Below are 15,260 nucleotides of genomic sequence, written 5' to 3' on the forward strand. Positions count from 1 at the left end.
TCTTGTAGATGGTACACGTTGTTAACTTTGTGTGTTGATGGTGGGAGGAGACATATCGAATGGAGCTGATTTCCGGGGCTGAGGTGAGAGAGACCGCCCTTGTCATCGAGGCTGTGTCTGAACAAATGTGATATTAAGGAGTTCCAGCAAAACTGGAATCAGTGGGAACCGGGAAAACACCACATGCCATTTCATTGCCCATCTTTCCAAGTGATCTCTATTTGTTGCTGTATCCGTTGACAATCTTCCTCACTGTCCATAACTGCACCAATTTGGTTTGCACCACAGAACTGTCAGGCACTGACCATCTCCAACAAGAGAGAAGGTAAACATCACCCACTGACATTCAATGGCATCACAGTCACTGGATCCACTTCAGTGAAAACAGACACAACATATTCATTCAGCTCCTCGACCACTTCTCTATTCCTGAAAATAAATCCATCCAACTCTGGCTGGAATGGACCCACATCCATTTTAGCCAAATCATCACCAATGGAAGCTTTTGCAGTCCGATTTTGATTTTTATGGATTATATTCATATTCAATTCTCCTGTTTCTTACAAGTTTCATGGTCCTCCTTTGCGGAACCATTCTTGTGAGGACTCTCTGCAACCTCTTAAGGAGACTCATGTATTCCCTAAAATGTGATCATCAATGGCCACAATGGTCATAACAGAATTTCATAGGGGTTCAGCAAAACTTCCTCGATTGAGGAATCAATCATCTCGTTATAAACTCAAGGCCCTGTTTGCTTTGCTATTCACTCTCTCAATAAAGATCGGTGCACCAAGATTTCCCTGTCCCTCTGCCATGCAATGTTTCGAACAGTGCCGTTATGTTTATGTCGACTCTCAGAATTCCTCACCAAAACTGTATCCCCTTATCGGCCACGGGACTGTCCATTCTGAGAGCGTTTCGATTCTGTTCCTGTAATCATGATGGGACGGAATGATGGAGGGTTCCCAATGGGCTGAAAGCCTGACTCCTGTTGCTGTTGCCCTGTAACCTACTCTGATTCAGACAGGTTTTGTCGCGAGGAATGAGAATTAAATGTCTATATTCTTAATTCTGTTGCAGGACTATTCCCAACATAACTGATGGGAAACAATATGAAGAACTGGTCCTTGATTTCCTGAAAGACTTGGAAAAAGACAAGAGAATATTTCATGGGATGTTTCTTATCTTTTGGTATAAGAAACATGGACTAACACAAATAGCTTTAGAAAAGGAATTGAAATGAAACCTTTCTAGAAGGTTCTGTTACCTTTATTCATTTTGAACAGTGAGATGTGCTTAATTCTAAAACTGTTTTGTCTTCCCCAAACTACACATTGCATTAACCTAGACTACTGTGCCTAACTCTGGTCTCCGTATCTCGAGAAAGATATACCCTTCTCCATCACTTCCAGTGAATGTAGTGACTGTTCCTTAGACATATTAGGGACATGTGCCCACTTTGGGCTTATGCCCGAAACGTTGATTCTCCTGCTCCTTTGATGCTGCCTGACCTGCTGCGCTTTTCCAGCAACACATTTTTAAGCAATTCCACCAATGTCCTATCTCAGAAATCCCGGTGTCCTGTTTATAAACACTGCCCTCTACTGGCAGTCAGTTATTGTATTTCCAATCAAGAATACAAGCACTTATTCTTCATTCAAAATTATTCAGTTGCATTAACATTAAAAGGGAGTATTTTGTTCCCCATTTGTCACTGTTCCCATTGGTTCTTTAGTCCAATGATTCCAATCAATGGAATTATCCAAGTTATACTGCATTGGCCCCGGAATTCTGATCAGGTTCAGTCGTTGTCACCGACACACTTCCCCCATTCCCCCTGACCTGACAACACCCCCGACATGACCATGTGAGACCAGACAAACCCCCTCCACCAGACACCCATGACCTAGCTGGTCCCGAAACTCCATCACCTTCTCACCAACCCCCGGAGTCTACAGATCCCTCATCACTGACCCACAACTCCCCTTCACCCCAACCACAGCCCCATTGGAACAGGACACCTCCCCCCACCCACCCCATTACCAGCAAAACAACAGCTCCTCCACTTCACCAGCCTTCACACCCTACTCAGTCCAACCCCACTAGACCGGAAAGCTGCCCCTGAACACACACCCCCTGCCCCTGCCAATGGGATTGGGACTGACAGCTAACTGCATTCCCCCATCACTACCCAATACCCACCCAGCCCCTACCTCACTAACCTGAAACCCCACCCATAGTGACCCAGGTAGAAATGACCCTCCGTCCTGACCAGGTAGCCCCGCACCCCATCCCTAAACCATCAGGACCTGGCATATCCCAACCCTCCATACAATCCCAGCAGATCCATTAATCCCATTCCACTCCATTCTGATCCCAGCAAAACCAACATGCCCCCTCTACACCAACCTGATCTCTTGTCAGACCCCAAAGGTTCTCTCACTTACCTGACAATATACCCCTCCGCCCTGGCACCATTTTCTCCCACTATCCTGGTCCTCTACCTTCCTCACACACATTCCATTAAAACCCCTCACCCACCTGCCACTCTGTCCATCCTCCTTCCCAGCCTCTCACCAACTGCAGCCCCTCCCGCTCCTGTCCATCATTCACCCTCCACACTTCCTTCCACTCTCACCTCCGCACGATGGTTTTCAGCTGTCCTCGGGGCTGTACCATCTTGTCTTTCCCCTGGGTCATAAAAAAGAAGGTCCACCATTCAATGAGATCATTGCTGATCTTCTCCTTCCAATCCGCTTTCCCACACTGTCCCTTGATTGGGTAATCTGTCCAATGATATCATTGCACTCACTGTAATTCACTCTTGGGTACGGAGAGTAAAACTACTGATGTCATCCACTGCTACAACTGAAGTGAGATTTTTGTACTCTTCACTCCCTTTGTAATAAAGGATAAGATACTGTTTGTTTCTCCAGTAGCTTGCTGAACCTGTCCATTAACGCTCTGTGCTTGTCGTAGAAGGACATCCAGGTCATTCTGAATGTTACCATTTTCCAGTCACTCACCAATTCTAAACATTCCACTGGGATATTTTTTCCATATTTGGCTACCATCACATTTCCCCAAATTCTATCCCATCTGCCCAGTTCCTGCCCCCACCCTCAAACCCATATGGAGGAACCATGTGGTCTTCCAGCCACACATGAACCAGACATCAGGTTCCAGCTCTGGTCGCTCTGACTGTCCCTGACAGAGCTGTCCTGGATGCTCGTGTTCCTTTTAATATCCTTTATAGTGAGGATTTCTCTTCAAAACTAAATTATTGCTCCATGTTTCAGATTCATTTGGGCATTGGGGACATCAGTTTAAAGACTTCTTCCAGCACGTACAGAGGGTTAAATTCAATTGTAGATGGGGAGCTGGGTCCTTCACTGGGAAGCAGGGATTAAATGTTCTTTTCTCTAATCTTGTTTGAAATGAATGAATTGTGCACGGCCTGAGACAGGGATGGTCCTGGTGATGGATTATTCTTCTGTTTAATCTCAGTCATGCTGGGTCAGAATGTTTCACGTTGATGTGGTCAGAGCTCATTGACAGTGGGAGGGATTACAGAGCCTGGTTGTTTGAGGTTGGTTGGTGCTGGAACTGCCCTGTGGAGTATTCCTACATGGAATGGATTTGTATTCCATCAATACTCATTTTTGTGACCCTTTTGGAATGATGTCCCACCTTCATCTGAAAGTTAGTGACACATGAGAATCAGTCAGCTTTGTGCTGTGGTGTCTGAGGTCAGAGGTTTCATTTGTTGAACTCTGCAGCACAAGGGGAGGGGGCAGGAGAGTGGGAGCTTTCATTGAGGCTCAGGACCAGGAGGGGTCAGTGAGAGGAGGAAGAGGGATGTGGAGTGGAGCCTAGAGGAAGGAATGAAGCAGCTTCAAACTGATCTCTAAAATGGCAATAGAATCCCAACGTGAAATCAGAATCCAGAGTCTGATGATAGAATAAAATTCAGCTTCAGATCTCTCGCCCCACACTGGTAGCTCCCACTCACATATAGACTGACTGAATGTGTGATTGAAGAAATGATCTATTCCAATATGATTCCTGTTAACAGGCCGTTCATTCACAGGCTTCTCGTGTGGAGTGAAGAAGCCATTGTCTTCGAGTCAGTGTTTGTCTGTGTTTTTCTAACTGCTGGGAATGTATTCTCACTGTGAAATAAAGAGGGTGATGCATCACAACACTCCGTCTCCTGTTCAATTCTCACTCTGAGGGAAATCCGGGTCACTCATCACATCACAATTTTAACATTATATACAGCCTTCCACATTTCAGTGAAATGAATGTGTCAAAGTATTGAAGATTAAAAGTAATAATTCTATTTCAGAAAATGATCCCACATTAATGGAGGGCATTTGGCCCACTGTGTGCATGAGCCATGGGCAAGGTGAGATTAGGGATATAAAATCATGGAGTTACATGTGTGGTTCAATGACTGACGTGTGTGGAATGGCTTTCAGTTTCACAACACTCCAGGTGTAGTCTCCCTGATGCCTCGTACAGTTTCATCACCTCCTTTCATCCTGCCTTTCTCCTGGAATTAATGCCAAAATTCCTTTTCCTGTATCTACACACTAGTTCCTGTAATTCATGCATTAGGACACCCAGATCCCTCTGCAATGAAGCTCACTGATCTTTCTTCCCATTTAGTCGATGACTTGCCTTTCTATTCGTCCAATCATGGTGAGTAACCTCTCACTAATCCAAGGTAAATTCCAATCTGTGAAATTTTAGCCATTCATTTGTAAATTTCTAATTTTTTTCATTACAGCCTACTTTCCCATCAATTGTCATGTCATCGACAAATCCCTGATCCTTTGGAATGGGAGAGCAGGCTCGAGGGGCTGAATGGCCCACTTCTGTTCCTATTTCCCATGGTATTGCAGTTACAGTGAAAGTCACTATCTTCCCAGAGGCTGTTCTGTCCCGTTAGACAGAGGTGGCTGCTGGTGTAGAGTTATACCTGAGGGTCAGCAGGCCTCAGGCAAGGGGTGAGGGGGAATATGATGGGGTAGCATTGTTGGTGTGTGATAGAATAGCAAGGATAGTACGAAATGATCTGGAATCAGAAGATGTAGAATCCATAAAGGTGGAGGTAATAAATGAAACAGGTGAGAGGATACTGTGACAAGTTGTCTATCAGAAGTACCACAGAATCCCTACAGTGTGGAAGCAGGCCTTTTAGCCCACTGAGACCACAACAACCCCCTGAACAGTATCCCACCCAGTCACACCCCCTACCTACCCCTGTAACCCTCCATTTAACATAGAACATAGAACAATACAGCACAGAACAGGCCCTTCGGCCCACCATGTTGTGCCGAACATTTGTCCGAGCTTAAGCACCCATCCATGTACCTATCCAATTGCCGCTTAAAGTTCGCCAATGATTCTGACTCTGCCACTCCCACAGGCAGTGCATTCCATGCCCCCACCATTCTCTGGGTAAAGAACCTACCCCTGACATCTCCTCTATACCTTCCACCCTTCACCTTAAATTTATGTCCTGAAGAAGGGCTTATGCCCGAAACGTCGATTCTCCTGTTCCCTGGATGCTGCCTGACCTGCTGCGCTTTTCCAGCAACACACTTTCAGCTCTGATCTCCAGCATCTGCAGACCTCACTTTCTCCTTAAATTTATGTCCCCGTGCAACACTCTGTTGTACCCGGGGGAAAAGTTTCTGACTGTCTACTCTATCTATTCCTCGGATCATCTTATAAACCTCTATCAAGTCACCCCTCATCCTTCTCCGTTCCAATGAGAAAAGGCCTAGCACTCTCAACCTATTCTCCATTCCAGGCAACATCCTGGTAAATCTCCTCTGCACCCTCTCCAAAGCTTCCACATCTTTCCTAAAGTGAGGTGACCAGAACTGCACACAGTACTCCAAATGTGGCCTAACCAAAGTCCTGTACAGCTGTAACATCACTTCACGACTCTTGAATTCAATCCCTCTGCTAATGAACGCTAATACACCATAGGCCTTCTTACAAGCTCTATCCACCTGAGTGGCAACTTTCAAAGATCTATGAACATAGACCCCAAGATCCCTCTGCTCCTCCACCTTACTAAGAACCCTACCGTTAACCCTGTATTCCGCATTCTTATTTGTCCTTCCAAAATGGACAACTTCACACTTGGCAGGGTTGAACTCCATCTGCCACTCCTCAGCCCAGCTCTGCATCATATCTAAGTCCCTTTGCAGCCGACAACAGCCCTCCTCACTATCCACAACTTGTCTATCCTCAAGTTATTCAAAATGCCCAACACATCTTCCTTCCTAACAAGTATCTCCTCCAGCTTACCAGTCCGTTTCACTCTCTCCTCTTCAACAATACGGTCCCTCTTGTTTGTAAATACTAAAGAAAAGTATTCATTCAAGACCTCTCCTATCTCTTCCGACTCAATACACAGTCTCCCACTACTGTCCTTGATCGGACCTACCCTCGTTCTCGTCATTCTCATGTTTCTCACATACGCATAAAATGCCTTTGGGTTATCCTTGATCCTATCCGCCAAAGATTTTTCATGCCCTCTCTTAGCTCTCCTAATCCCTTTCTTCAGCTCCCTTCTGGCAATCCTGTATCCCTCCAATGCTCTGTCTGAACCTTGTTTCCTCAACCTTATGTAAGCCTCCTTCTTCCTCTTTACAAGACATTCAACCTCCCTCGTCAGCCAAGATTCCCTCACACAACCATCTCTTTCCTGCCTGACAGGTACATACATATCAAGGACACGTCGTATCTGTTCCTTGAAAAAGTTCCACATTTCCACAACATCCTTCCCTGACAGTCTATGCTCCCAACTTATGCTCCTCAGATCCTGTCTTACAGCATCGTATTTACCCTTCCCCCAATTGTAAAACCTACCCTGTTGCATGCACCTATCTCTCTCCATAACCAAGGTGAAAGTCACAGAATTGTGGTCACCATCACCAAAATGTTCACTCACTAACAAGCCCATCACTTGTCCCGGTTCGTTACCAAGTACCAAATCCAATATGGCCTCCCCTCTGGTCGGGCAATCTACATATTGTGTTAGAAAAGCTTCCTGTACACACTGCACAAACACCGCCCCATCCAATCTACTTGATCTAAAGAGCTTCCAATCAATGTTTGGGAAGTTGAAATCACCCATGACTACTACCCTGTGGCTTCTGCACCTTTCCAAAATCTGTTTCCCAATCTGTTTCTCCACATCTCTGCTGCTATTGGGGGGCCTATAGTAAACACCCAACAAGGTGACTGCACCTTTCCTATTTCTGACTTCAGCCCATACTACCTCCAAAGGCAGATCCCCCTTGAACTGCCTTCCTGCAGCCATTATACCATTTCTAATTAGCAACGCCACCCCCCCTTTTTTATCACCCTCCCTAATCTTACTGAAACATCTGTAACCAGGAACCTCCAACAACCATTCCTGTCCCTCTTCTATCCGCATGGCTCATCTACCTCACCTGCACATCCCTGGTCACTCTGGGCAATTTAAACTATTCACCTTTGGACTGTGGGAGGAAACTGGGTTACCGGAGGAAATTCACACAAATACAGGGAGAATGCGTAAACTCCACACAGACAGTTGCTCCCATGGGTGGAGCTAAAGAAGACAGGCAGGAGGCTGGAGGAACACAGCAAACCAGGCAGCATCAGGAAGTGGAGATGTCGATGTTTCGGGTGCAGCCCTTCTTCAAGACAGGGGGTGGGTGTAAGGGGAGCTGCAGCTAAAGGGGGTGGCAGGGGCAAGGTGGTGAAGTGGGGAGAGGTGAAGGCAGGCAGAGGGTATGACCTGGTTGGTCAATGGGAGGAATGAATCTGGTTGGTGGCTGGGGAGCAGTGGACGGGATGGGGAGGGGCTGGGAAGGGAGTTGGGGAATGGGAAGTGAGGGTAATTGAAATTGGAGAACTCAACATTGAGTCCTCTGTGCTGTAGGCTGACCAGGCAGAAGATGAGGTGTTGTTCCTCCAATTTGCGGTGTGGTTCATTGTGACAATGGAGGAGGCCAAGGATGGTCATGTCAGAAAGGAAGTGGTTAGGACGAAATGAAATAGGAGGTTACTAGGAAGTCCAGTCAGCCCCAGCAGGGCCAGCGGCGATGCTCGGTGAATGTACCCTCAGTTTACGCTCGGTCTTCCCGATGTAGAGAAGACCACACTGTGAGCACCTGATGTAGTAAACTCGGCTGGAGGAGAGGCAGGTGACCCTCTGTCTCACCTGGAAGGATTATTTTGGGCCCTGGATGGATGTGAGGGAAGTGGTGTGCCGACAGTTTTTGCATCTTTTCCGGTTGGATCGGAAGGTACCTGGGGGTGCGGGGGTTGTTGGTGGGGAAAGTGGTGTAAACGAAGAACTGTCGAAGGGAACAGTCCTTGCAGAAGGCAGAGAGGGATGGGGGAGGGGAAGGTGTTCTTGGTGGTGGGGTCTAGTTGAAGTTGGCAGAAATATTTAAGGATGATGTGTCGGATGCGGAGACTGGTGGGGTGGTAGGTGAGGACAAGGGGGCCTCTGTCTTTATTATGTTGAGGGGGTGGTTTAGAGCAGTGTAGTGGGGAATGGGGGTGGTGTGGTGGAGGGCTGTCTGGATGACAGAAGGAGGAAAGGCACCGGGTTTGGAATAGGTGGACATCTGGGATGCTCGCGAGCGGAATGTTTCCTCGTCCGAGCAGATGCAGTGGAGGTGGAGGAGTTGGGAGAATGGGATGGAGTTCTTGCAGGATACTGGGTGGGAGGAGGTGTAGTCCAGGTAGTTATGGGAGTCTGTGGGTTTGTAGTAAACATCTGTCTGGAGACTGTCACCGGAGATGGAAATGGTTGGGTCAAGAAAGGAGAGGGAGGTGTCCGAGATGGACCAAGTGAATTTGAGAGCGGGGTGGAAGTTGTGGGTGAAGTTGATGAACTGCTCCAGTTCATCCTGGGAGCAGGACACTGCACCTGTTCAGTCATCGATGTAACGGCAGAAGAGTTGGTGCACAGTGTCTGAGTACGTACTGAAGACCAACTGTTTGACATTGCCAACAAAGAGGCAGGCATAGCTGGGGCCCATCTGGGTGCCCATGGCCAACCCCTGGGATTTAGAGGAAATGGGAGAGTTAACGGAAAGGTTGTTGAGGGTGAGGACTGGCTCAGTGAGGCGGAGGAGGGTGTTGGTGGAGGGAGACTGGATTGGTCTGTGGGAGAGGAAGAAGCAGAGGGCCTCAGGCCATTCTTGTGGGGAATGGATGTGTATAAGGACTGCACGCTGACAAGGTGCAAGGCAGAAAATACAGTTGTGAACCTGTATGAATATTGAAGGTTCAGACGTGAGGGGAATAAGTAAATAACTGAAGCAAAGAGGAATTATGAGAAAAGACCAGCAACAGGCAGCACGGTGGCAAAGTGGTTAGCACTGCTGCTTCACAGTGCCAGAGACGCGGGTTCAATTCCCGCCTCAGGCAATTGTCTGTGTGGAGTTTGCACATTCTCCCTGTTTCTGTGTGAGTTTCCTCCGGGTGCTCCGGTTTCCTCCCATAGTCCAAAAATGTGCAGGTTAGGTGAATTGGCCATGCTAAATTGCCCATCGTATTAGGTGTAGGGGAATGGGTCTGGATGGGTTGCTCTTCGGAGGGTCGGTGTGGACTTGTTGGGCCGAAGGGCCTGTTTCCACACTGTAGGTAATCTAATCTAATCTAACGTGAAAGGGAATCCCAAAGTCTTCTGTAGACATATAAATAACAACTGAGTGATTAATGGAGGAGCAGGACTGATTAGGGACTGACAAGGGGATTTACACAGAGGCAGGAGGTATGGCTGAGGTGTGAAATGAACACTTTGCATCTGTCTTTACAAATGAGGAGGATGCTGCCCAGGCCCTGGTGACAGAGGAGGGAACACGGTCACAAAAGGGTTCAATGTTAATAAGGCCATGGTCTTGAGATACAAGCTGTGGTTAATGCCTGGTTCTTGTGATTGGATTTTTTATCTGAAGCAGTACAAACACCAGGGGGTGCCGTTGTACTGGAAAGACTGGGAAGATCAAACCATCGAGAAGTGCTGCATTAAAGTGAGATTGACAGGGACAGAGTTTGCTTTACACAAACAGTGAGAATCCTGTGGTTACATCAGGAGTTATTTTTAGTTCACTCCCAGGATGTGGGTGTGGCTGGCTGGGAGACTGTTCATTGCCCATTCCTTGTTGCCGTTGAGAAGGTGAACTTCCTTCTTGAACTGTTCATAGCCTAAAATGGCTGGTCAGGGAAGTTTCTGATGCATGCTGGGAAGGAGAATGGCCAAGTGAAGCTAACTCAAAACCACTGAAAGAAATCTGAACAGTTCACAACAACAGAACTCTGTAAAGAGATCAGCCATTCAAGGCAGTTGACAGGTTCGGAGGCAATGGACGTGATAAACAGTTTATCCTGCTTCACACAGGACACACATCTTGTGAAAACACAGCATTAAATTCATCAAAGACAGTCAAATCAGTGACAAAATTACTAGTGAGCCCCATGGATGACTTCACAGCTGGAGGGGACACGATTACAGTCACAGAGCTGTACAGTATGGAAATAGACCCTTCCGTCCAACTCTTCCATGCCAACCAGATAGCCTAAACTAATCTCGTCCCATTTGCCAACATTTGGCCCATATCCCTTGTCACAAAGCTGGTTCCTTTTTTCTAAAGGCTGTACCTTTTCTCAAGGATACTATGTCCTTGGTTTTTTAAAGAGGGGCCGTAAATGCTCCCGGTGCTGATTAGACTGGTTTGGTACAGAGATTAAACGGTATTGAGAGGCCTTTTTGTTCATATGCAAACAGGTGAGACTTCAGGCCAAAGTGGTCATGTTTCAGAAGAGACCCGTATAATGGAAGGGGAGTGGTCAGCTCTCTAACTGAGCAGAGTCGAGAGTTTGGTGCTGGAAATGTTCAGCAGGTCCTCAGACAACATCTGAGCAGCAGGAAAATCAACATTTCAGGCAAAAGGCCTTCATCAGGAATGGGCTTCCTCTAGCCGAGTAGTTGAGTTCAGTCCAGAACTAGTTGGGAGTTCAGCAGGGGACTGTGTGAACAGACTTTCTCTCTCTTTCTGCCCTTCTAACTTCAACATGTAAGCATCTGTTCCATTTTTTGCACTGTGTTTTAAGGTGGTTTGCTTATTGGGACTGTTGTGTATATTCGGAGCCGCATAATTAAGTCTAGTTTGGATAGATTGCGTTCTGTAGGGGTTTTTAAATTCTGTTCTTTGTGTTTCATTTATAATCTTGTGAATAAATTTTTGTCTGTTTTAAAACCTGTTTGTCAACCTAGCTACCTCACTCTGGGTAACTTTCACTGTACACCTACCAAAACAAATTGTAAAGTTGTGGTCTGGGCTGCCTGTTTAAGAATGTTTTGAGTGGGCTGGTGTAGTCCATAACAGATATCGGGCTCTTTGTGGGATTTTAAACAGCGCGTGGTCGGCGCTAGTGCCTTTATTCCTGGTGGTGGTTTGGTTGGGGAGACACAGCTTGGGATAGTAATGGCTCGTTCAGTCGCCAAAGGTATTCTGGATGTGGACGTGGTGACTTTGGAAGTTTTTGCAAAAGGTGAATAAGACCAAGCTGCAGGAATTCGCAGACAAGCTGGAATTGGAACTGCCTGCTTCTGTGAGGAAAGGAGAGAGAATTACAGCAGTAGCTCAGTGTTTAAACTTGCTGGAGAAATTATCAGAATCTACAGAGATGGCAAGAATTCAATTGCAAATGAAACAGATTGAGCAAGAGGCAAGAGATAAGGAAAGGGCAGCAGAAATGGGACAGTTTGAGTTATGATTAAAAGCAGAAGAGAGGGAAGAAGAGAGAGCAGCAGAACAGAGAGAAAAAGAGAAAATGTTTGAACTTCAAAACCTGACACTTAAAAAGGCTGGAGACAAAGGCTGAGGCTACGCTCAGTGAGGAAGAGAGTGAGGAGGAGCAAGCCACTGGTGGTCAGAAGCCAAGTGAGAAAATGTTTAAGTATGTTCAAGCATTGCTTAAATTTCATGAGAAGAATGTGGAAGCCTTTTTCATCTCAATTGAAAAAGTGGCTAAACAAATGCAGTGGCCAGTGGCAATGTGGGTTTTGTTGATCCAAATGAAACATGTCAGTAGAGCATGTGAGGTATTCACATCACGATCAGAGGAGGGATCTGGGGAGCATGAGGAGGTGAAAAAAGCCATTTTAAGGGTATCTGAGCTTGTACCAGAAGCCGATAGACAACGTTTCAGGAATCTAAGGAGGGACCCTGGTCAAACCTATATTGAGTTTGAAAGGATCAAACAGAGTAATTTTAACAGATGGATAAGAGCTTTAAATATCGAGCAAACCTATGGTGTCCTGAGAGAGGTAGTTATTTTGGAGGAATTGAAAAATTCATTACCTGAAGTCATGCAAACTCATGTGGAAGAGCAGAGAGTTAAAATGGTAAGGTTAGCAGCTGAAGTGGCTGATGATTATGAGCTGCTTCATAAAACTCAGTTTGGTTTCCAGAATCAATTTCAGTCCATGAGGGATAGAAACTGGGACAAAAAGAAATCCACACGTGGAAAGGGAAAGGTAGATCTCCGTGAAGGTTATAAGGATAACTTACCACAGGGTAAAAAAAAAACCTTGAGGGGGACAAAGAAGTATAAAAGCTCTGGTGTTTTCATTGTAATAAAGTGGGCCACACAAAATCACAGAGTTGGTGGGCGAGGAGAAAGCCAGATGTAGGAAAACCAGACAAGCCTGGGAGTTTTGTTGGACTAGTAACAAAAAGCACAAGGGAAGTTAGACAACTGCCTCAGAGTGGACAAGATGATCAGAGATTGATTAAGGAGGAAGTGTCAGATCTGCTTAAAAAATATACATGCAAGGGTAAAGTTTATTCACATAGGACAGGAGTACTCGGTCAGGAGGTTACAATATTAAGGGACACAAGATGCTTTCAGTCTGTAATGCTGAAGGATGAGGAGATATGTACTCCTGAGAGACTATTGCCAGAAAAGGTACTGGTTGCAGGAATTCATGCTGAGAGAAAAAGTGCTCAGTTATGTAAAGTGAGGCTAGAGAGTCCAGAGAAGGGTGGAGAATTTGTGGTAGGAGTACTGGACAAACTCTCAGCTCCAGGAATACAATTTGTCCTTGCAACTGACATAACTGATTCACCGGTAGGTGTGTTGCATACTCTCATTGAAAAACCAGTGGATACTCAAGCAACTGAAGCCCTGCAGGAGTCTTATTTGGAAATGTCCCAGATTGTGTCTTAACGAGGTCACGGAGGCACATGTTTGGAAACAGGAGAGATCAAAAGGCACAGCTAAGGAAGCTGGCATAACTTTATCTGAGACCTTTTTTGATTAGATAAGTGGGACAGAGCAGGACAAATAGGTAAACATGCAAGTATCTTTCGCCCTGCTAGGCTGATCAAGTTTCAGCAGAAAGATGAGAACTTAAAACAGTTATGTCAAAAGACATTTACAGAGGAGAATGAATGCATCACTGTGTGTTATTACTTAACAAATGATGTCTTATTGAAGGAAATGCAGACCATCACACATTCAAGCAGATGAGAAGTGGGCAGACATTCATCAAATTGTTTTGCCAGCAGGGTATAGGAAGGAAATGCTGCAAGTGGCGCATGAGTTACCACTTGGAGGCCCATTTCGGGGTGAGGGAAACACAGGCTAAGATATTTTTACTGGCCTGGACTACACAAGGATGTAGTTGAATTTTGCAAGACGCCTCGTACAGAACACCCGCTAAACCCTTCCTATTTATATATCCATCCAGATGCCTTTTAATTGCTGTAATTGTACCAGCCTCCACCACATCCTTTGGCAGCTCATTCCACACATGCACCACTCTGTGTGAAAAAGTTGCCCCTTGGGGCCCTTTTAAATCTTCCTCCTCTCACCTTAAACCTATGCCCTCTGTTTTTGACTCCAGTAAAAGACCATGGCTATTCACCCAACCATGCCCCTCATGATTTTATAAACCTCTCTAAGGTCACCCCTCAGCCGCTGATGCTCCAGGGAAAACAGCCCCAGCCTAGTCAGCCTCTCCTTATAGCTCAAAGCCTCCAACCCTGGCAACATCCTTGTTAATCTTTTCTGATCCCGTTTAAGTTTCACACAATCGTTCCTATCGCAGGGAGATCAGAATTGCATGCAACATTCCAATAATGGCCGAACCAATTCCTGTGCAGCCACAACATGACTTCCCAACTCCTGTTCTCAACGCACTGACCAAGAAAAGCAAGCATAGCAAACACCTTCTTCACTATCCTATCTACCTGCGACTTCACTTTCAAGGAATTATGAACCTACACTCCAAGGTCTCTTTGTTCAGCAACACTCCCCAGTACCTTACCATTAACTGTGTTTGTAGAATCCCTTTGGATTCTCCTTTACCCTCGTTGCTGTCTCAAACCCTCTTTTTACCCTCCTGATTGACCTCTTGTGTATATTTCTACAGCCTTTATACTCCCTTAGGGATTCACTCAATCCCTGCTGCCTTTACCTGATATATGCTTCCTTCTTTTCTTGACCAGAGCCTCAATTTCTCTAGTTATCCAGCATTCCCTGCACATACCAGCCTTGCCCTTCACCCGAACAGGAACATACTGTCTCTGGACCCTTGTTTTCTCATCTTTGAAGGATTTCTATTTTCCAGCCACTTTACCTGCAAACATCCGCTTCCAATCAACTTTTAAAAGTACTTGCTCAATGTCATCAAAATTGGCCTTCCTCCAATTCTTTTACATCCACTTTATTCTTTTCCATCAGTGTATTAAAACTAATAGCATTATGGTCACTGGCCCGAAAACGGAAGCCAATCTTCCATCCATTGACACGGCTTGTTGCCACGGAAAGGCTTCCAACATCATCAAACACCCATCACACCCCAGCAATGCTCTCCTCCAACCTCTTCCATCAGGCAGAAGATACAGAAGCTTAAACACAGGCACCAACCGGATCAGGAACAGCATCTGCACTGCTGTTATTAGACTGATGAATGGACTCACTACCTTCAAATACCGCTGAGCTTGCTAATGTTAATCTTGCCTGGCGCACACTCTGTGTCATTTAACCTGTATGCTTCTATTCAAGTATTTTTTTATCGCTATGATCTGTATGCCCTTGCTTACTATGATCTGTCTGTATTACTTGTACTCAAAGCGTTTCACTGCACTCAGGTACATGTGAAAATAAATAAGTCAAATCAAATCAAAATGCCACCCCACTGGCCCCTCAGTGACCTGCCCTGC

Source organism: Chiloscyllium plagiosum, unplaced genomic scaffold (genome assembly GCF_037043375.1).
Source record: "Chiloscyllium plagiosum isolate Xiang-an unplaced genomic scaffold, Cpla_swu_hap1 HiC_scaffold_3, whole genome shotgun sequence".
Classification (NCBI taxonomy): Eukaryota; Metazoa; Chordata; class Chondrichthyes; order Orectolobiformes; family Hemiscylliidae; genus Chiloscyllium; species Chiloscyllium plagiosum.